Consider the following 21,448-nt stretch of genomic DNA (forward strand, 5'->3'; position numbering starts at 1 on the left):
TCTAGGAAACCATTGTAAAGAAAAGGGAGTTGAAGGTGAGCACAAAAAATGTATCTCTGGACTAGTTTCAATGAATTGCTCCCCACTTAAATGAAGAACAGCAAAATTATATAAGAAACTCTCTGGTTAAGAATTAAGAGTAGTGTTCCAAGTCAACAAGTCCAATCATTGATCTAACACAATATTGAAAATATGGGAGAAACAGTTGCTGCTGCAGTTATCTCAGCCATTAGGGGGAAGGGGAAGTTCTTTATGATCCTTAGAGCAAATGAATCAGGGAGGCATAAAAAGCATGCAGCCATGCCTTTGGCCTGGCCTACAACTCAACCGACGAAAAGATTAGAGTGCTAGATATTTGGCGAACTATAAAAAATTCAGTAAAATAATTTTGAAGGCTCTTTTTGACATGAGTAGATGATATCCTTAATGGTGTGACAAGTTTCTCCTGTTTTTTCCAGAGTGGACTGTAAAAAAAGACTTTGGCAAACTGAAGAAAATGTGGAAGACAGGAAAGTGCCTGCTTATAGAGATGGACAAGGTCTGTGATAATTTTAAGTGACGGCTTTTTGGCTTGTGCTGGTGTGAGCATCACCATGTTTTATAGGCGTATAGAACAGTATTGCACTCTGTCTCTTTCAGCCTACCTATAATGTATTTTGATGCATGCACAATCTTGATGAGCAAGAATACATTTATAAATATGGTAACATTACAGTATTAATCTGAAGTTTAATCCAAAGAAATATGAATAGTTTTAAAAGCAAGTAAATTATTTTGAATATACAATCAGTGAGGGGAAAATTTTCATGACAAAAAGAAAGCTGAGGCTGTCCAAAACTTGCAAACTCTTTGGATGCTCACATATGTTCAGAGATTTTAGGCCTCCTATTACAAAAGGTTCATTTGTAGGTTGGCCAAAACAGCAAAACCACTACATAAGTTGGGTAAAGAAAGGAAACCATTTCAGTGATCAGCAGCATGTGATTTAGCATTTTGAGAGTCAAAGAGACTCTTGTGATTGCTCCTGTTTTAGTCTCCCTGTGTTTCAAAAACCCTTTCATATTGTGCACAGCTGCTAACACTTATAGTTTGGGGGTAGTGTTGACACAGGAACACAAAGGGTTTGAGATATTGCTAGCTTATTACCAGGGTGGGAGGTCAGGGGGAGGATGGGGTAAGAAGGGGTGGGGGTAAGAAGTTCTCCAAAGACAAATTATTGCAAAAGTAAGTCATGGCTATGGTTACAGAATATTTTCTTAGTTGGGAATTTATGATCAGGATAGACCACGCATCTCATTCAATGATTCTATAGATTCAGGAATTCTGAAGGAAACTTGCCAGGCAATTACAGATCTACCACACTGTGCCACAGACTTTGAACACAAGCATGATAATGCTAATGTTGCATTCGTATGGCATTTTGATTGCTAGTTGCAAATATTTCCATAAACAGGACAGCAGGGAATTGATTGCTTAAAGGAATGAGTGAACTTGGGGAAAAAATAGCCTTTTCTATTTCTTCTAGTCCCCAGAGTTGTTGAAACTGAAGGCAGATTCTTGAAATCTGTGCTATATAGGAAAAAGCAGCTGATAAACTGCTTACTTTATAGTGTAGTATCTTTTTGAGTTATCACAGTAAAAGCTTTTTATTCACAATGGCCCTTCTAAGTGTGGGCTCCTTTTAATTATCCTCGCTGGGCCTCTTCTATGGGTGTCTCAATGATGGGTACATGTAACATCAAGTTGTACCTAATTTTTTGAGAAAAAGCAGGTAACATCATGACTTTTAAACTACTAGACTGCAGGAACCTTGGCATTTTGCACATTGTATTTGGGCCTGAGTCACGTTCTGGCAATCTAGCAACTATGGACAATTTCACAAAACAACCTGTAAGAAACCAAGAGGCTGACTTAAATGGTGAAGCTGGTTGCACTTGGGCTGAAGTAGAAGATTTAAATTGCTTTCAAATTTTCAATTTGTCCAATTCTAGAGATCACAATAATTGTATGCACCCAAATCAGAAGAAAATTATAGAAAAGTTTCATTAAAATCTGGAAACTCAGCACAGCCCAGTACCTACAGATGATTTACAGAGCAGTGAGAATGCAAATGAAGGAGTATTCACAAAAGTAGTTAAACTAATGCAGTTTGTCTCGCTATTCTGTAGAGAAAGAAGAGTTCCTTTGCAAAGTGACTTACATCAGAAATTTAACCAAGCATTCATGGAGCACATTTTGGGTGCGCTCATTTCTCTCCCTTGAGGGAGAAGGAATCAAGAGAGATTAGACTCACTAGGCTGAGTGTAGCCTTTGTGAATACCTTCAAGGATTTTATTTGGTGCTTGGCAGTGAACTAAGATCAACACTAATTCTCATGTATGAAGTTCCCAAAAATGATTAAAAAAAAAAAGAGAATTTGGATGATGTGGAAATCCTGTAGACAAAAATATTCATATTTATTTCTGGAAAAAAAAATTCTAGGAGGTAAGGACATTTAAGTCTCCTTTTTATAACTTCTCCAAACATGATTTTATAATTCCAGGAGAAAGAAAAGCAGGACTCATTTGAGGAACCCAATAAAATACTGATACATATGTAAGAAGTGATGAATAGGGTATATGGGGTCCCAGGACTTTATCCAGAGTTGTTCATAGAGAATATGTGATAACAGGATTTTCAGTAAAATAGCCTCACTATAATGATTGTATGATATGCTGACTAACAAAGATTTTGAAGCAAGGAGCAAAGAAACTATTTCTGTCTGCGTGTTCAAAAAGTTTGTACATTCTTTATAAATATACAGGATTAAAGGAAACAAACACCAGATTTCAACATCTGTGTGTTTTCAAATGGAAACAAAGCTAATCTTAGTAAACTTCTGGCTGTTGGGTTTCTTTCTTTCCAAAACTCATGTCAAAAATGGGGTAACAGTAGATCCAGCAGTAGCAGCTTGGTGTTGCATTCATAGAAAAGGAATTCAGATTCCTCGCCAAAACATATGTTTGTTTTGTGAAAGGGTGGTGAAAGGAGGGTGGTGAAAAAAACAAAACCTTGAAGCTAAAGAAATTTTGTACAAAATCAACATGTCTGCATGCTTCAACTAGCAAACAGTGGGTTGCCAGTAACCTCCAGGCTGAGTGTCAGTCACTGAAAAGAGCTGCAATTTCACCTGATCACCAGGATACAGAAGCGGTCTCGGCAATTCTTTTCTCCGGCTTTAGTTTTGTGAGAATTCCGTATGTCCTAAACCGTTGTTCCTACTCTGTGTGTGGTAACCTTGATTTTCATGCTAAATTATGCTACCAAATTGGTTAATTTCAGTGATCACTGAAAACTGAGAAATCGGTGTGGACTTGAAAAAGTAAGAAAACTTCTATTTCTCAAGGTACCTTGCTGATTTAAATCATGATCAAAATTCATGCTTTAACCAATGTGATTCAAATCAGTCTGCCTTGTCACCGGCAGAGTGCAAAGCATCCCTCTGAAGAGACTGCTTAAGGCCTTGGCATTTAAGCTATTTCATGATTGGATCTTCACTCCATGTTCCTCTGTAAAGTGTCTGCTGAATTGCTGCTGTACAAATGGGTGTATAAATGTCTGTCACAAGCAGGGTCAGTCATCGACTCTTTTCTGCTCTTTCATCTGCTCCCATGACCTGCTGCCTTAAAGTACTCACATGTCAAGTTCAGTTAAAGCCGCTTGCAGCTTTCTAGCTGCTTACTAGATAAAGCCTGTTTGCCCTGCTTGGCTTCTGTCCTCTGCAAAGAAATAAAACACAGAGAGGGGGAAATGTGCGTGTGTATGTACGTGTATATCTATAAAATATTACAGGGGAGGGAAAAAAGAATCACGATGTACAAAATTCACACAGAATTAAAGCAGTTGCATGCTTGGGCTTGGTATTTCTTTGAATTTATACTAATACTGTAGTGGAAACCAAATTCTAGCATGCATGTGTGCTCATCACTCTTTTCCAGTCAAATGTAAGATTCTATATTACAAACAAAAGTTTAACTGTAATTTCTCTTTTCTGGCAAAATATATGTAGAGAAAAAAGGAGGGAAACAGGAGGTTCTTATGTCTGAAACTATGAGACATTTGTATCTCTGGCAGGCAGAGATTCCATGTAAAACATGAAAATTTTCAACTTTGCTTTGCAGCAAACAGAAGAAAGTTCTGCTTTTAACAAAACATAGTTTTTGCTTTGTGGTTCTTTTGTAGTTGACTTTAATGTATTAGCCAGCGTAACTTGCCTAAATGATAGCTGTGTGGGAGCTAATATTTGAACAGTGCAAACAGAGATGAAGTTTTTTTAGGCTGCTCTAAAGTGATAAGACTGGGAGGAAGTAGATCGCACTCATGAAAGACAGTGTTTGATTGAACATCAAGAAAAACTTTCTGACAGTGAGATGTATGAAGTTACAGATTAATTTCCCAAATGAGGTTAGGGGATTCCTGTGGCTTAGGACTTCACAAGATGATTCCAAATGCGACGCGTCTTCTCGAGCATAATCTGGGACAGGCAAGAAGGCTGAACTACAAACAACAAAGTCTCCTAACCCATTTCAGTACTGAACATTTTAGTGTATGGCCTTTAATGATCAGGAATATTAATGATTTGAGAAGTTTTACTAGTGAAAATTATCTTTTAAAATCTCCATTATAATTAGAATGCTCAAACTTTTGTTGCTTCTTGCACTGAAGAATTGACGACAATTTTTGTGATTTTCCTTCAACTTTCTAAAGGTTCATTTGTATCCTCAGAAAAGAGGCCAATATTGAAGAGAGTTGTTTTAGGGCATGGACGTGTGATTAGATGCTGCTCTGTGCTAAGAAGCTGTGTGAATGGTCTTACCTCTTGGTGAATGGAAGTAACTTACTACCTACCGAAAGACACACCAACTATCCCACACCTGTAGATCCGTTAATCAGCTTCCTTTGCAGCTCATGTTATTGCAGAGCAGCACTGCTGTCCTTCTGCTTTGAATTCCATGTGCGAGACGCAAAAGGGCAACTGCACTCGACTGCGAAGGGCTGTCTGGCCGGGGGTGGTGGACTGCAAGCGCGGGTCTGCAGCTGAGGAGGGCAATGTCAGCGAGGTGCCACGTTCCTTACAAACACGTGCATTCCAGTTGTTGACTGATGCCATGAAGTGCTGCCTAGCTCTTCCCCCTCTGTCCTAACGAACCTGGCATGCACTTCCATCGTTTAGGATGCATTTATCATGGGGTCACAGAATTAATATGGACAGTTACCAAGGAGCAGCTGTGTGGCAGGCATTCACGCACTGGCTAACTCCAGGGTATCTCCTGCATGTGTCTGTATCTTTAAGTTGCTGCTCTGGAATTATTTTCCTTGTAGCCTCCCCGCTTTGAGCCTGGTATACCTGCTAGGATATCGGAAAAGTTGCACGTTAATTGACCCTGTTTACTGTTTGTATGAGAAGCTATTACTGCTCAGCAGGGTCTCCTGTGAAATACGCTGTATGGTACATCTCCGCAGGAGGGCTCGATCTAAACAGTCTCAAGTGCAGTGAGCGTGTGATGAGTTACACAAGAGAATAAGGAAGCTGCTTCATGTTTAGTGTGCAGTACAAGCATTTGCATAGGGAGCTAGGCCCAAACACGGTCCACCTGAGATCTGGAAAATCCCCTCCATGGACTATCGAGGAGGTTAGGGATACTATAGTGCCCTATTAAGGCCAAACTGGGGTGTGATAAGTAGCTACCGTTTTGTAAATTCACATCCAATTTTATTGAATACTGACTTTCTTGTGCAACAGATCTAGTTTTCCTTGCTGCAGTTTATCTAAGTAGATGATTAGTTGTGTTATATAGTTATTTTAAAGTTATTATTTCTTACCATGGAATAACTTAGTTTGATTTAAACAAACCACTTGCTTCCAAGTATTTTACTTAGTAGTAAAATTTTACAACTGTACTTTCTGATATGAGGTTTTTAAATTTTGGGATAGGTTTTTTAAAATTACATTGAGTGCTATCAAGTGCTTATATTGCTAGTGAATAGAATGTTTGTTTTTCAAGTATTTGTCATTTTCTGCACTTTCATAGCTGCACATTTAAAAATGCACTTTAGAGTTTGACATTTTCTATCATGAAATGTTGCATCTTCAGTTTGATAATCAGTACAATTAATAAGGTCCTGTGATAAATCCAATGAAGTTGTATGAAGCTGTAACTGCCATTTTAGACTTGAGAAAGCTTAGCTGTAAAATAAACGTGCCCTGCCTGAGGCCACATAGCAAATCTTTAAGAAAGCCAGAGAAGGGTTTGGTTTTATTCTTTCTATCTTTTGTCTTGAATATAAGATTTATTTCTTCTTCCAAATAAGGTAGGACATTTAGGGAGAAATTATCATGGTTGTATATCCTAGAAAAGAAATAGATTATGCAGTAGTGTACATTAACATATATGTTTGCACTTGCAAGTTGAGATCAGTCATCCAGAATTTCATCTTAAATGAAAATTTTAGTAAGTGTGTGCACTTGAACAACTATGCAGCTTTATTATTTGAAGTGCAGTTTTTTCTAACAATGGAAGTTATAAATATGCATATACTTGAAAGATTTCTAATATCATTACATTAAAATTCTTATTATCAATAAAAAAAACCTATGGAATAACAAATGATTTTTCCATATGCAAAAATCTTTAGAACTGTGTGGTCTAAAAATGAGACATTCCAAATAAAATGGAGCTATGCAGAAGAAATTGAGGGGAAAGTCCTTAAGGTGACTTTTAAATGAAAATGAAATGTCTTTTAGTAAGTTTCAGAGGTACAATATTACAGACTGGTAGAATTGTATCTCATTAATTTCAAACATAGATTTTATGTGAGGCTATTTGATTATAATTTGATTATCTGACCCTGTAATTAAAGTTTATTGCCAATTTCAAAGCATATGTGTAAAATGAACTGGTTTTCTTCAAAGCAATATACAATCCATTGGACTCATTGACTTCTAGTTTTGCATTTAAATAGAAAAGTCTGTTATAACATGACAAACAGGTTTGGTTTTTGATCATTAATCCTGCTAAGCAATATTCATAAATTCAATTTTGAATCAGTTGGAATACTTTTCTTTTATTAGTTTCTGTGTTATTAAATGAGATTGTTTCTGACTAATATATTTCTGGACTCAAACTGTAGCTCCAAGCTGTTATTCAAATCAAATAACATGCCCCTTACTTGTGCCTAGCACTAATAAATGCCAACTTGTGATACATTTGCTGGAGACTGTCACGAATATTAAAGGAGGCAATAATGCCACTAATGTCTCATAAGTAAGCTTATTTTTCTAAAGGGCTAAAATCAGTCATCGTACTGAGGGGGGCAAAGGGGGAAGAACCTTTAAGACTTAAAGCCTAAAGCATTATTTTACTCAGCTAAACATTATTACTGAGGAGGTAAATGACCAGGAAATTACCGCTGGAGAGAGTGAAAAATACAATATGTAACTTCTGGTGCCACCGTAAGCAACAGAAATGCATCCACTGGCTAAGCATATGCTGGTTTTAGTAGAATTGCATGTTCATTGGTTTGGAGACATGTTTTTCTCCTTCTGAGTGCTTGATTTAAAAGAAGAAAAAAAATCCCCTTCTGCTGTTATTGTCAACCTCCTACTGCAATCCTTCTGAAATATTGTCGATAGCAGCGAGGGTTTTGGTATGGAACACAAGTTTAATACATTGACATGAAATTATCTAATAAATAAATAGGATAAGCATATCTGGGAAGTCATCCCGTAATCTAGATAACTTGGGGAGGGGAGTGGGGGGACCAGGGCAGAGAGATGCAGAAGGGGCACTACTGTGTTCCAGTTTGGACCCTGTGTTGAGATTTAGACACAACCACTTTACCTGTTTTGGCTTCTCCTCTCTCAGAGCATTCTCCCTTTTTGTTGGAGGCAGAATATTGATTATGAATGTCCATCCTATGACTCTATGTATTTTTTCTTGTCATTTTGTGTCACATTTTCCCCTGTTTCCCTAGTTTTTCCCAAATGTTAGTTAATTTTACTTTGTTGTCTTCTGTATTCTGTGCAGTCTGAGTTCTTAGCTTTCCTACTTTCTCAGAAGTTCTGTGTAATAACCCTATGTTTTCTTCTCTACAATAAAAAAAACGTTATTAAAGTTTATTAGTGTCAGTCTCAGAGGATGTACCAAAATAGTTGATAGATTCTAGCAGAGCAGCTAATGTATTTGATTTTTTTTAAGGCCTTCTACATCTAAGATGTATTTAAATGGAAAGAATGAAAGGGCTAAAACAAAATCTGCCTTTAGTTTTTACAAACTGCTCTATGTTGTGTGGGATTTATTCCAATTTGATTAAGTTTCCAAATTGACTGTGACCTCTGCATTAGCAGTTTCAGAAAGGTAATCTTTCTTTCGGAGTTCATTCAGGATTTTGCAGCCTAACTGGAATGCCTGCACTGTTCACACATTTCCTTATGGCCTCCAGCCATACCACCTCACCTCGGGCAGTGATTTTGTCAGAGCTCCTAAGCTAACAGGGTCAGACCAGATCAGTTATGAATGGGATACCTCCAAGGAGGTATCGGTTTACCCTCTGAGCTAGCAGTGAATCACTGACCCAGCACTTTGCTTTTACATTTTCTGTTTTTCATGTGGAACAGAAACTAATCATGACTTCTCATCATTAGAAATCCTATTGGACTATCTGGAGGTGGGGGGGAGCTAAAGTTCACAACAGAGGTGAAATATACTTGGCTAAAATGTCCTATAATTTTAATTGACACTTTTTTTAATCCTAAAATGTTGCCTAGTTTAACAAATGCTATGTTCTTTCCCAAAGGGGGAATCATATCAGTACCCCGTACATGTAATTTCTCGTTATTTCTGAAGAGCATTGGATCCATTTTGTTTGAAAGGTTCTATGTAATTTTTAATGTGTCAAATTATTATTGATGCATCACATTTAGTTCTTACAATGCATAGAGTAAAATGACAAAGACTGACATATGCTTATGGGCTGCAGGCTATGACTTGACAGCATGTGATCCTAAGTTTGGATAGTGTGATGAAAAAATACTTTGAAATATATTTACATTTCCATCCTCTTGTGACCAAGATTGGTCTTCAAATTGCGAGTTAGAGCAGCCTCAGCCTTCATGGTAAGAAACAAGTCCATTCAAATATAATTTTGCTACCTAAAGCTTTTCTTCTGGTAGAAAGTTCTTCTATTTACAGGTGAAACTGTTATATGCTGTACTACTGTTACTGAAACGACTAGAGAAACTGAATCAGCCCCAATGATCACATTTCAACATATAGTTCTGCCTAAAGACAACTGAGTACCTTTTTTCACTACACTTTTCTCAGAATTTTTGAAAAGCACAAGTAAATGAGGATGCAACCTATTCAGCTGAACAGAACCTGGCTTTAAAAACCAACAAAATTTGGCTTGTTGTGACAAAGTAAGAACTTACCCAATGCAGTGATGACTTTACAATAGAAAAAGAAAGAGCTATTGTTTAATCTTAAAGGTAGGCTGCTTCTCGTAATAGGTTTATTCTAAGTTAAATATTTAATATCAATATAAACTTGTGTGGTAAAAGAAAACACTCTAAACAGTTATCTATACTATTTGGGGTTTTAAGAGTAAACTTGCTGCCTTCAGTTCACATCTAATTTAATCATTATCTTTTGTTTTTGAAAGATAAGTGAGGTAAGGGAAGTGTGATAAAACATATCCCTAGCCTATTTGGTTTAGTAACAGTAACAACAACAAAGGCCAATATTACTGCATTGATTGCTGAGGCTTCTAAATAAGCTTTGTAAGAATGCCAGAACAATGAAAGCTTTTCCTTAATTAAAAAAGTGAGAATCTAGGGCCAGATGCATTGGCAAGTGGTGAGGTTTTTGCTGCATGTTTACTGAGATGTGCAGCGATATACTGTATGCTTTTGATCTCTACACGTCAACTCTTTTTATGCAATCATATAGCCCATAACATGTTTTTCTTTAGCCTTTGATTGTTCTTATCCTTCAGGTTTGCTAGAACAGTGGAAGTTCTGATTTGGAATAATGCGACCCACATGCTTTGTCCTCAGTACGTGCTTAAATACTCCACTGAGCAAAGGGGGGAATACCCAGTGTGAAAGTTAACATTGACATTAGTGTTTTCTTACAGTAAAAGTCCTTAATTATTATTGCTTCTTGAGCAAATCAGTTTAATTTTTCAGAACTAAGGTTAAAAACCAGAGCATCCAAAGATGCTTGTTATTTGACATTTATTAAAAACTTAATTAGTCTTGGCATGATTGTTTAAACATTGTTTAGGTTGTAATTGTGACTTGAAGCATTATTGCAGAGAAACATCGTGACTGGTTATTTCTGGTTATATATATTGAATTTTTATTTCTTGTTTTTTCAATGGTTGGCCAAGTCTTGAAACTTTCTAGTACTCTAGCCTAATATCCCCCTTACATTGTGATGGCAGTAGGTGAACATGTTAGTGTGATGTTTTCCTAAATTACCAGACTTCATGAAATTTCAGTAGTAACTTCCAATAAGTTGTTGGGCATACAGTTAGCAGCAGCTCAGTAAGATGAACAGAGATTAACTCTATTTTCTCAATTCTATTTTCTAGTGTCTCAGAAAACAGCACTGTGTCAATTAACTTTTAAAATGTGATTAATATGTTTGTTTCTAATGGCTATAGGTTCTAAATTGTCTCTTTAAAAAGTTCACATTTTAGAGCATAATATGTTGTATTTTTGTAGGAGCAGTAACATGATTATAGTATACACCAGAAGACTCACCGGGACCTTAAGAAAATTCATAAAATGAGTTTAATTCATCAATACTTACTTTAAACACAGGAATAGTTTACTCTTTATTTAAATCTTAAAACCTAAAAATGAACTTATTTGTAAAATTTCAGATTCCCTTCTGGAGGAAAATGAAGTTTTTCAGGATTAGTTTGGATTTTAATTGACATATTGTTATAGAAATCTGTTTAACTGTTTGTGGTTAAAAATACTGAATATTAGTAAATAGGTTTTGAAGATGATCAGAATCTGGTAAGCAGAGTATTTACTGTTATATGTAACTATCAGAGTATATTGGCTTGGATATGCTTTGCAGAATATTAGGCACTCTAAAATTTTGTACATTACACTATTTCTTAAACCTGTTTAGGTAAGAAAAAATATGATATTCAAACTATAAAAACAACATAAAGGACCATTTGCATAGGAAATTCTTTCTTATTCTGGCAGTTTTTCCTGGTGTGTAGATAGTGTTGTTTATATTTTTGCAACAATTTACTCTATTAAAACTGTGGAAAACCTGCATCTGTATGAAATTCGTTCTGGTTTTCATATCCACAGAACTACTAATGAATTTCCAACAACCGGACTAGCTGAGTACAGTAACTTATTTCACTAAATACTCTAGTTCTTCTTTTGCACAACTAATGTATTCTGAAGTGTTTAAATGATAAATTTAAATACTTGTATAAGTACAGTGTTACAGCTGTTGTAACGAATGGATTTTGTACTAAGTATTTATTGCTCTATTGTATTTTTTTATTCATTCCCCATGGACTGTTCATCAGAGTTTGGAGGGCTCGCACTGTGGAAAATATTTCCTTGACATGTCTTTCATGTAAGTAACTTACAGAGGGATTAGGTGTTTTTTATCAAGCCTCAATTATTCTGAGCATGTCAGCGCTTGAATGCCTCTGCTGAAGTTTACTTGCATGGTTAAAGTTAAGCACACGCTTTGCAGGAATCAGCTCAGAGTATGCAGAACCTTGCAAAATTGGTCTCTTTGAAATGTGTCCAAACAGATATTCAAATCAGCATTAAAACATAAATCCAAAATGCTTTCCACATTTTACAGCGTACTCTATATGACAAGAACATTTCCTCTCAAATATAATTCTTTCTCAAAGGGTGAAAATCTTCAACTTGATTGTACTTGATGGCAGGAGAATGTTAACCAAAGCGTGGCATAATGCTCCTGCTTGTTCCCCATCAAATTAAAAAAAAAAAAAAAAAGCAGAAATTTGAAGGAGGGGAGGAAAGAGAGTTAATTATCATACGGTTCAACCAGTAAAACAACTTAAACTTGTAAGACCAAATTCATTCACGACGTTAGCGCTGTTGCAGTCCAGGTGATTTTGTAAGTGGTGCCTTCCCTTCCTTGCGTGGGCATTGCTGTCAAGGCTTCCCGGGCACCTCGGTTAATCCATCCCCTCTGACAGAAGTCATTATGGGGAGCTTCGTGCTGCCTGCGCCTGGGCGAAGCTTTGGCGTCTGTGCCACCCCGATGTCAGAAGGGAGCCATTAATGTAACCGCGGATTATGGGAGCGCCTCGAGGCCCACGGCAATTAATCGCCTTCCCCTATACAACGGTATGAAAGGTATCGATTTAATCATTCTGGTGGCAGGCCTGTCAGAAATGTAATTGTCCACTGAACGTACAAGTGTGTAGACGGACATCCCAGCAAAAGGCAGCGATCTCTCAAAGCAACATTTTACATTATTCAGATCATTCGTGCTTGTTTTCTTCCTCCTCTTGCCCCCAGCCGGAGTCTGTTATTGATATAAAGGTTGAAGCTCAGGCAGCTTAACTGTTATGTGGAATGACCTTTACTTTTAATATTAATATATTATTGTAAAGTCTATGAGACTCATAAATGCAATTTTAGAATTCATATGAAATGCCATGTGCTGAACCTATTGCAACTTTTCCTCTAGTCCTGTGGCAGGTTGCAAACTATGTGAATTAATATGCATCATCTTCTTTCCCCTTTATTTACTTAGAGAGGTTTGCCGAGCAACTTTATCAAGAGTAACATTATCAAGAGCTTTCCTGCAAGCTTCTTTATCATATTCACATCCGTGTCTGCTCGACACTTGTCACTGTCAATCAAATCGCAATAATACGCAGATGATTTGCTCATTTGGTTTAATAAAATCTCTCTGCTTATTTGCACTGCAGTCATTATGCCACATAATTGCTCTGCCGCTGAGGTGAAAGGCAGCCAGTTGCCTGGGGGATAAGAAGAGACTATTGCTATATGAAGGATTTGTTTCTTTGCCTCTGTCTCTCCCTAGTCACTCATATCCCCAAAATTAATATTGTATTTGAATCCAGTCCTGCTATTCTTATGCAGGCTAACATTGTTATTACTTATTATTTGGATGTGAAGTCATTTATTTTTAGTTTTGATGTCCAAACTGTCAAGCTAAATTTCATTGTGTACTGCCACATACAATTTTTAACTGCCATTTAAACGAGATTCAAAATCCAAATTATGAAGAGAACATGTTCAAAGGAATGGGCTGACAGGAAGTATAGCTACAATTTTTATTTCCCAGGAAATCAAAGTATAGATCTTGTTATTGTTCTGCAGTGGAAATGTGTGCAGTCCTCATACCTCCTAATCTTTTTTGTATCGGCTGGACACTGTGATTCAGAAACAGAAAAAAGGGGGCTATTTATGCATATGAGCAGCCCTTAGGGTGCAAAACAAAGGCATCCACTTCTAGAAATGATATAGCACAGAACTAGCTCAACTTACTGTTGTAAAGCCGGGAATGATTTGTACTCCATTTTCCAGTAGACTCTGCTATGATGGATGGTGGAGGTAGAGAGGAGGAATCTCGCTGTGCAGCGCAAGCCTTAGCTCCCTCTCGCGCAGCTAACGCAGCAGCAACCGCCGTGTGACGATAATCACGGTCCCGTCTTTGGGGGTCGACTCCATTTCACTGGGCCACTCATTAGGAGCCTAAAATACCGTTATTTTTTTAAACGCCTTCCAAGCAGAGTACTTAATGGTTTATTTTAAAGAAAATGGAAAAACAGACTTAAACTGCCTATGGGAGGAGACACCGAAGTTATGTTCAGATTTGCACTGAACGTAATTGTGGCTCTGTTGGTATGTCAGGGGAACTGCTAACATTTCAAGGCCATTGAACGTGAGGCACCTTTTCTATTTGTTTAAACTCAGCCTAATAGTATTCAGCTATCTACAGAGAGAATGATTTGTCGTGGTATTAACGTGGGAATAATTTCCATAGGTACCTGAATTCAGAAAGTCCGAATTTAAAAAGAAGAGCCCTTTAACTCACAGAAGTCCAGAAAAGGAGCATTAAGCCACCTCCAGACTTTGTGGTAGGCCATTATATTTCATCTGGTCAATCTTGTATTGAACCCAGTAGCTGAGTAAAATATTTTTTCTGTAAGATTTTCAAATTCACTGTGGAGAAATGAAGAGATGTAAAATCTACTCCTTTCAATAGTTAAAGTGGTTAATCACTCTCACTATTAAAATATTTGCTTAATGTCTTGTTTGAAATTGGTTCTTGCTATGGCTTTCCCCACTAGATTAAAAAGATGTTTATCTTCCCCTGTAACTGAGTTCTCTCTCAGTTGTTTTGGGCAATATTAACCTATTCCATAACCAGACATTTCACTGGCTGTTTGTGTATGTGCATGGCTCTTGGTCTGTTTCTTCTTTTTTTTTAATACAAATAAGTATTGCTACCAGCTATCTGAGCAGTTTGGTATAACATTAATCTTCATTTGCAGGGGGGACAGGTGCCATAGCAATTGTAATGGGCAGCTGATATTGGGCTTTTTTGGTTTCACTCCTTTTCGGAAATATAAGGTAGGACTGCATTTCTTTTTTTCCTGACTATATCATTTGGTATTTAGTTTGTATTTTGTTTGAATGAGCATACCTGTGAAGCAGTTGGGATCATCTTTTGACTATTATTTACTACTGTAGAATGGATCGAAAATTGCATTATCAAGTATGCTATAGCTTATGGCTTTTATTTCCTAAGGAAAAATGTATTAGGTCTATTACAAACCCATCACTGGAATCTGTCATTGTAAGCTAGATTATGATATAAAACATTCTAAACCTGATACTCTGTGCAATGGAGTTCAACTGAACTACGGGTCGTAGTGTAGTGTAGAGATACCCAAATGCAAAATGTGTAGCGTCGGTATTCGAAGGATGCTCTAGCTAGATGCCACAAAGTTACTTGACTAGGCTGTTTCTATTTCATGAATTATCTTGGATATCCCTACTCTAGACTGCATAGCAGTGTGGATTTATTCTAACTCAGTGGAAATCCCATTATCTTTCCTGAATAACAAAATGTTCATCAAGGGAGATTGGTAAATGTGTATACATTTCCTCCAGCTAATTATAACCGCATAGATGGAGCTGTAGTGGGTAGGGAAGCGAAATGAGAGGTTTTCCTTTTAAGTTTAAGACTTCTAAAGATCTTTTCCTCCAACTGTGTGGCTATTAGTTTACATCACATTTTTCTGTGGAATATGTTTTTTCCTCGTGTCCTCTGCCCCAATTTACTCTTGCTTTTATATTGTGCTCTGAGACAAATAGCTGTTCACTACACTCCTGTTGTTGCCACTGCCCAGTAGTGACTGCACTACAGACAAATCGTGAAACTGAAGGTCCTGTGAGAGTTGTCAAACACTGGCACAGGTTGCCTAGAGAGGCTGTGAAGTCTCCATCCTTGGAGATGCTGAAAACCCGACAGGACGCGGTCCTGAGCAGCCTGCTCTAGCTGACCCTGCTTTCAGCAGGGCCATTGAACTAGGTGCTCTCCAGAGGCCCCTTCCAAACTCAACCGTTCTGTGATTCTGTAATTCAAGGATGTAGAAGTGCTGTATGACTTGTAATAGACCTTTATATAAATAATGTAAAGATCTAGTACTATTTTTGTCATAGTTTGTTACAGAATTTTATAATGAGATCAAAATATTAATCTGCATTACCAGTTGTAAAGAACTGTGTTTTTCTTGTTTGCTTGTTTTTCACAAAATATGGATCTATTTAGCTTGTTTTAGGCCTGACTGGTTCTGTGCAATTTTAGTCAATAGGAGCAGATTCAAAATATTTACTGCTAATAAATATTAGGTTTAAAATCAACTGTCTAAAAAGGCCAGTCACATAAAACTTAAAAGCCAGGACCTCAAGATTGTTTTGAAACAAAATCTTTATTTCATATCAACCACAAGAAACACTAAGAGAAGAAGGAGGGAGGCTTCATTTTCTTGTCCTTACGGTGGTTGTTGATCCTTTCTAATCTCTAATATTAAAAAGATCTTAATTCTAAATAAAATTACTTTGTCATGGTGGCTGATTTGCCTTTATAAAATGTAATAAGAATTTGGAAGAAATATTAACTATTGTATGCTTAATGATTTTCTCATAAGGAAGTACAGCTGTTGTGTTATTATTGTTTCAATGTTGGCTCACTTTCCCCTTTTTGTATACAAACCAGATATTATCATTATGTTCCTATATAGTTTCCGTGGTGATAAGCTGAGGAAAAACAACAACAAAAAAGAAGTGTTTGTGCATTATTAATTTTTTAAAAATAATACTGAAATGTAAGAGAAACTTGCACTGGGTCACAAACACCAGAAAAGATGCAGCTTTACAAAACCTGAAACTCCTGCAATTTTTATAGCTAGAACTGTATATAAATGTGATATATACCTATACAGAAATGTTTTATGCATATATATATATATATATATATATATAAAAGAAGTCATAATAAAGTGTTAAAATATCTTACTGTGTTAAAATATCTTACTATCTAAAAAATTCTAACCTAAAGTGCTGCACAGAATTTGAGATTCAGATGTCAGTTCAAGATCCTTTTTCACTTCTGCCTGGTAAGACTGTTGAAATTTGGTAAGTGACAAAACAGGAACAAGAATGCATCTTTATGACTATTACATGGTTAAATATCATAAAAAAAAAAATTAGAGGCTAACTTTTCAAAGTTTAGTCCTAAGACTGAAATATAACTGTTTTAAAGCAAAAACAGTTAAAAATTAGATCAGACTAAAATACTAAGGCAATACTATATCCAGTTTAATACATGTTCCATTTTAAAAGCATGATTACAGAACTTGCAATGGGAAGTAGCAAGAGCCTTAAAAAGAACTGTTGCCTATATTTTTTTGTACAGATACCTCAATTTCAGATAAAGTGCTTTTAAAAGTTGATAGGATATTCAAATATGTATTACAGAAAATTAATGACAGTTTATTGAAAATATAGTGCTGAGCTTGGTGTGCAGCTGCCATAATTAAATAAGGTGTTGGTATATTTCGATGGGTACTTATGCATTTGTAGACACAGACTTCGTGCATGCACATGCACATAGACTGATGTTGTCAGATATTCCTTGAGGACTGGGATTTTCCCTCCAGCCCAAATGCCTGAAGCACTCATGTGTGTCCAAAACTTTGGCTGGGATTTTCAGAGGTGCTCAAAGAAAAAATTAAGTTGTAATCATACAGTTCATATTGAAATAATGAAAAGCAATTCAATTTTGACAATAGTTCTTTGCTTGGCTATTAAATAGGTTACATGATATTTTTCAGCAATATGTTTTGCTATAAATTGGAACCAATATATAAAATAGCACAGCAAATACTGCATCAGGGAGCAGTCTACACACTAGTTTCATGAGAGAGAGATTGAGCAATCTAGTATTATAGCCCCCCTATTAATTAACACTAGATTTACTATCTAAAAGGAGGTGTTTAAAATTCTGCAAGATGAGACATGGTTATCCTCATATAGTCTCTTTCTCATAATCTTCATCTTCCAAAGGCATTAACGGACCTTATATTTGCAAAGTGGAAATTATTAAGGATAATTAAGATGAATGATTTATTTGATAGAGGAATTCTCATGATGTTTGGAAATACTCAGTTTAAATCTAATCTCAGTTCACACTCTTGCTTTTTAGAATGAAATACTCTGTAACAAAGTGAAACTACAGACAGCCAAACCATGCTTCTAAATTGCACAGAAACGATTTATATCCCTTAAAAGAGAAGAAAAATGAAACATCCCAACACACTGTGCTTTTGCTAACTGTTAAATGGACAGAGGACAGGACTGAATGAAATGAGAACTGCAGTACTTTGAGATAACAGAAACAACTGAATGGGAGATAAAAATGCATACTGTCCCACAAAAAAAGGGTTGCAGATGGCATTAAAAAGCTACCAAAATTCAGCTAAAATATAAAAAACATGAAACAGATGTGGACAAGGGATGTTCTATTAAAGATATTCTGGGCCAGCATAGGTTCTTATTCATAGACAAAGCATCTCAACAGAAATCCTGGGCTGTTGAAGTTAACAGGAATTTTGTCAATACTTCTACTGGGTCTGTAGTGTCACTCAAAATATTAATTTATGAATAGTTGTAACTGGGTAGGCTGGCAGGCTGAAGTTTCTGTACCTTGGTCATGATGTAGCAGAAGCTAAAAATTACATTATTTGGCTTGAAATTGCTTCCTAGTGGGCAGATATTGGATTTTTCACCTATGAATGTTCATTTTTCTGAGGAAAGTAGTCAGCAGTTGTTTAAACATTTTTCAGACTATTTGCTTATTTAGCTGCAAGTGAAGATAGCCAGATCCAGAAGCCTACTGCATTTCCAAGATACTCAGTCATTTGAGTCAGTGTTCTCCTTGCTTTCCTCTTGCTCATTGTCGCTGAGTTTTGATTCAGTCCTTCATGTATGCAAACATAGCTTCTCTCTCCCCAGCTGTAAGTTCTGAGTAGATAGGGTTGGCTCTAGTTTTTATCTGGCAGAAAGGAGGGAAGAGAAGCAATCTTTCTCACAAGCCTTCCATTTATCAGGATACTGAGGTGACCAACCTCCCATGTTAGATTGCATGACATGGGTGTTAGCAACCCCGATTTGGCTTACCAAGGGGTCGGGTGAGCTCTGAAGGAGACAGGTCTTTCTGGCATGGATTGGAAGCATGGGATATAAGGTGCTCCTAAGCAGCATGCCATTTATTTAAGCACACTTCTTTCTCTATGGAAGTTTATTAGGTGATGTGTTCAAATCCCACAGTGTTGTGCTATGGTCTGTTCTTACTCCTTGAGAAGCATGGAGCCAGGCAAGAAGTAGGGCCCAATGCTGTTGCATATGACTGAGATGTGTCTTCCCAATTGAAGAGAGGGAGATGGTGTAAAATTTTTTAAGCCTTCTATCTGAGCTGTGAGATTTAATTGGTCTGTTATGATACTCCTTCTCTCGTGGAGCTGACATTTTGCATTATTTCTCTAAGTACCAGATCTTGCTAATTCTTACTGATGTGTTCTGGACTAAAGAGCCCTAAATGACCTTGGTGTGGAGTTGCATTAGTCAAGCCAGGCAGACACAATCTTTGGTAGTTTTTCATAGCCGTTTCCCATTCACTGTGTTAGTTTCCTTTGCATATTCACCCTCAGTCCCCAGTCTTTACTCTTGATATTCAGTTCTTTGATCAGTCATACACTAAGTTTTTTAAGTATTCAGCTTTTTTAAATTACCAACCACTTACATACCTGCTTAATATGTCACTTTACCAGGAAAGTAATAAGATGATGAAAGGGGGAAAGTGACTTTTGTGTAGAAATATGGCTTCAGGTGTGAGTGAAGAAAAAAAAACAGTCCTACTTTATTATGTCTTATCATCTCTGAAATTATGTAGGAATTTTTCAGTCAACAAATTAATTTTCAGCTGGAAAATCATGGTTATGAATTGGTTTTGGTCTGCCTTTCACTCATCATATCATATCATTACAGCAAAAACTGGAGTTCCTAATGATATTGTGGAAACTGCTGATCAAAGGTTGTTTACATGGACTGTGTTCACTGATTTGCCGAAGTTGTCTGACACAGATGCACTTTAATGACTATTCTCTGCAAAACTGAAAAGATTCTTTAATCTGATTACTCTATAATCTTTAGTTATATTCTGCAGAGTGTGAGATTACATGCATATTTGTTTGAAAGTATATTTTACGTTATTATATTAAAGGAAGGTATTGATAAAAATAAATTTTTAAAAGCCTGTGTCCATAAGGACATAGCAATTACGGCTGTAAGTCTAATTAGCACCTTTTAATTGTCAAAGAATCGCTGTAAAAAATCTTAAGTTAGAAATTTTAATTCATCGGTAGACATAAGTATCCTGAAAATGATAATATATACATAACTTGTATGGATTTGTAGTTGTTTAGATTATTCTTACATGCAAGTGTTTACAGTGCAGATCGCTTGTGTCATTTTGACACCCGTGTAACATATTTCCAGAAAGTGTGACAAACAAATTGAGCCCTGCTCAACTGCTTGCCCTGTTTGAGCCATCTTATGCTATCAGCAAGTATTCACGTAACTAAAAAAACAGTGCAGCTGGTGTCTGAAACTTCTTTCATGGAATTTATTCTGACATTATAAGTCTCTAGTCAGATTCAAACATTCAACTGTTTTATCTTAACCTATTGATAAAATATTCCTTCTTCTCCTCAGAATGGGGAATTCCTTTCAAGATTATACTATGCAGAATCAAAATTTACCCCGGAAAGAACAGTAATTGTCGCCATTCAAATAAGAGCTACTACATAATCAAAAAAAAAGATTTTTAGGATAAAAAGGTACTTGAAGTCATTTTTAGAAGTTTTATAATTTGAATTCTGCACAGTAGGACTCATAATAACTAAGGCTTCTAGCTTAAAAATGAAGGAATCTGAAAAACATGCCCACTTAAATGTTTAATGTAGTTTTTTCCACAATGTGAGACAGATTGAAGAAAGAATCATTGCAAGGCTATGAGGTGATCTTTAATTAGTCCCTGATAGCTTCTGCTATTTGGAGACCATTAATACAGCCTACCTATCATGTTGTTAAATATATTGACAGCCATGCAAATATGAATGTCTGAACATTATATACATATGTATTCTTTGATATGAAGTGAATTTATGAAAATGGAAGGCTACTTATGGGGAATAAATATATTTAATATTTCTGACCCTGTGTTCTTATAGTGAGTTTGCAGTTGAAGTTTTATACTGTTGTTGCTGACAGAGCAGAGACCAACAGTAGATCCTGCAATTCTACCCTCAGAACTAAAAAAGAAATTTTGATGATGCAGATAGTGCTGGTTCATCTCTTCCTTTCCACAGGGAAAATTATTACTTTCAAAAGCACTTTTATGTTGGTGCATCTATAACTACATCTATTCTAGCATTTTCATTGTAAAAAATGTTAGGAAAAATACAAAAAAAAAAAAAAAAAAACAAAACCATCCAACACATTAAAAAAAAAAAAACCCTAAAGCACCTTTCTCACTCTACCCTAAATGTAAAACTTTCTGACTTATGCTTGGCTTTAGGAAAGTATCAGTTGCTAGTCTCTTTGACAGAAACATTTTCTTAGCACATTTCATGCATAATGGAATTGTTTCCGTTATGCCACTCTTACCAAAGTCTGCTTTGCAGTTCCTTTGTACATCTGGCCAGCCAAGCTGCCTAATGCCTAAAATTGACAACTGCAGAAGTCGTAAGTTGTCTTCGTCGTAAGTTCAGACTCCATACCTTCTCCCCC

General features: G+C 36.4%; 1 long non-coding RNA gene across 1 annotated transcript in view; it reads left to right on the top strand.

The window, feature by feature from the left end:
* Positions 1-21,448, top strand: part of LOC135329762 (uncharacterized) — a 30,440-nt gene that overhangs the window by 4,536 nt on the left and 4,456 nt on the right. Inside the window, exons 4-7 of the long non-coding RNA XR_010391394.1 lie at positions 459-538; positions 11,602-11,651; positions 14,076-14,169; positions 14,587-14,665. This is a non-coding gene — a long non-coding RNA (uncharacterized LOC135329762). The remainder of the gene's footprint in view (positions 1-458; positions 539-11,601; positions 11,652-14,075; positions 14,170-14,586; positions 14,666-21,448) is intronic.

Source organism: Dromaius novaehollandiae, chromosome 13 (assembly GCF_036370855.1).
Source record: "Dromaius novaehollandiae isolate bDroNov1 chromosome 13, bDroNov1.hap1, whole genome shotgun sequence".
NCBI lineage: Eukaryota > Metazoa > Chordata > Aves > Casuariiformes > Dromaiidae > Dromaius > Dromaius novaehollandiae.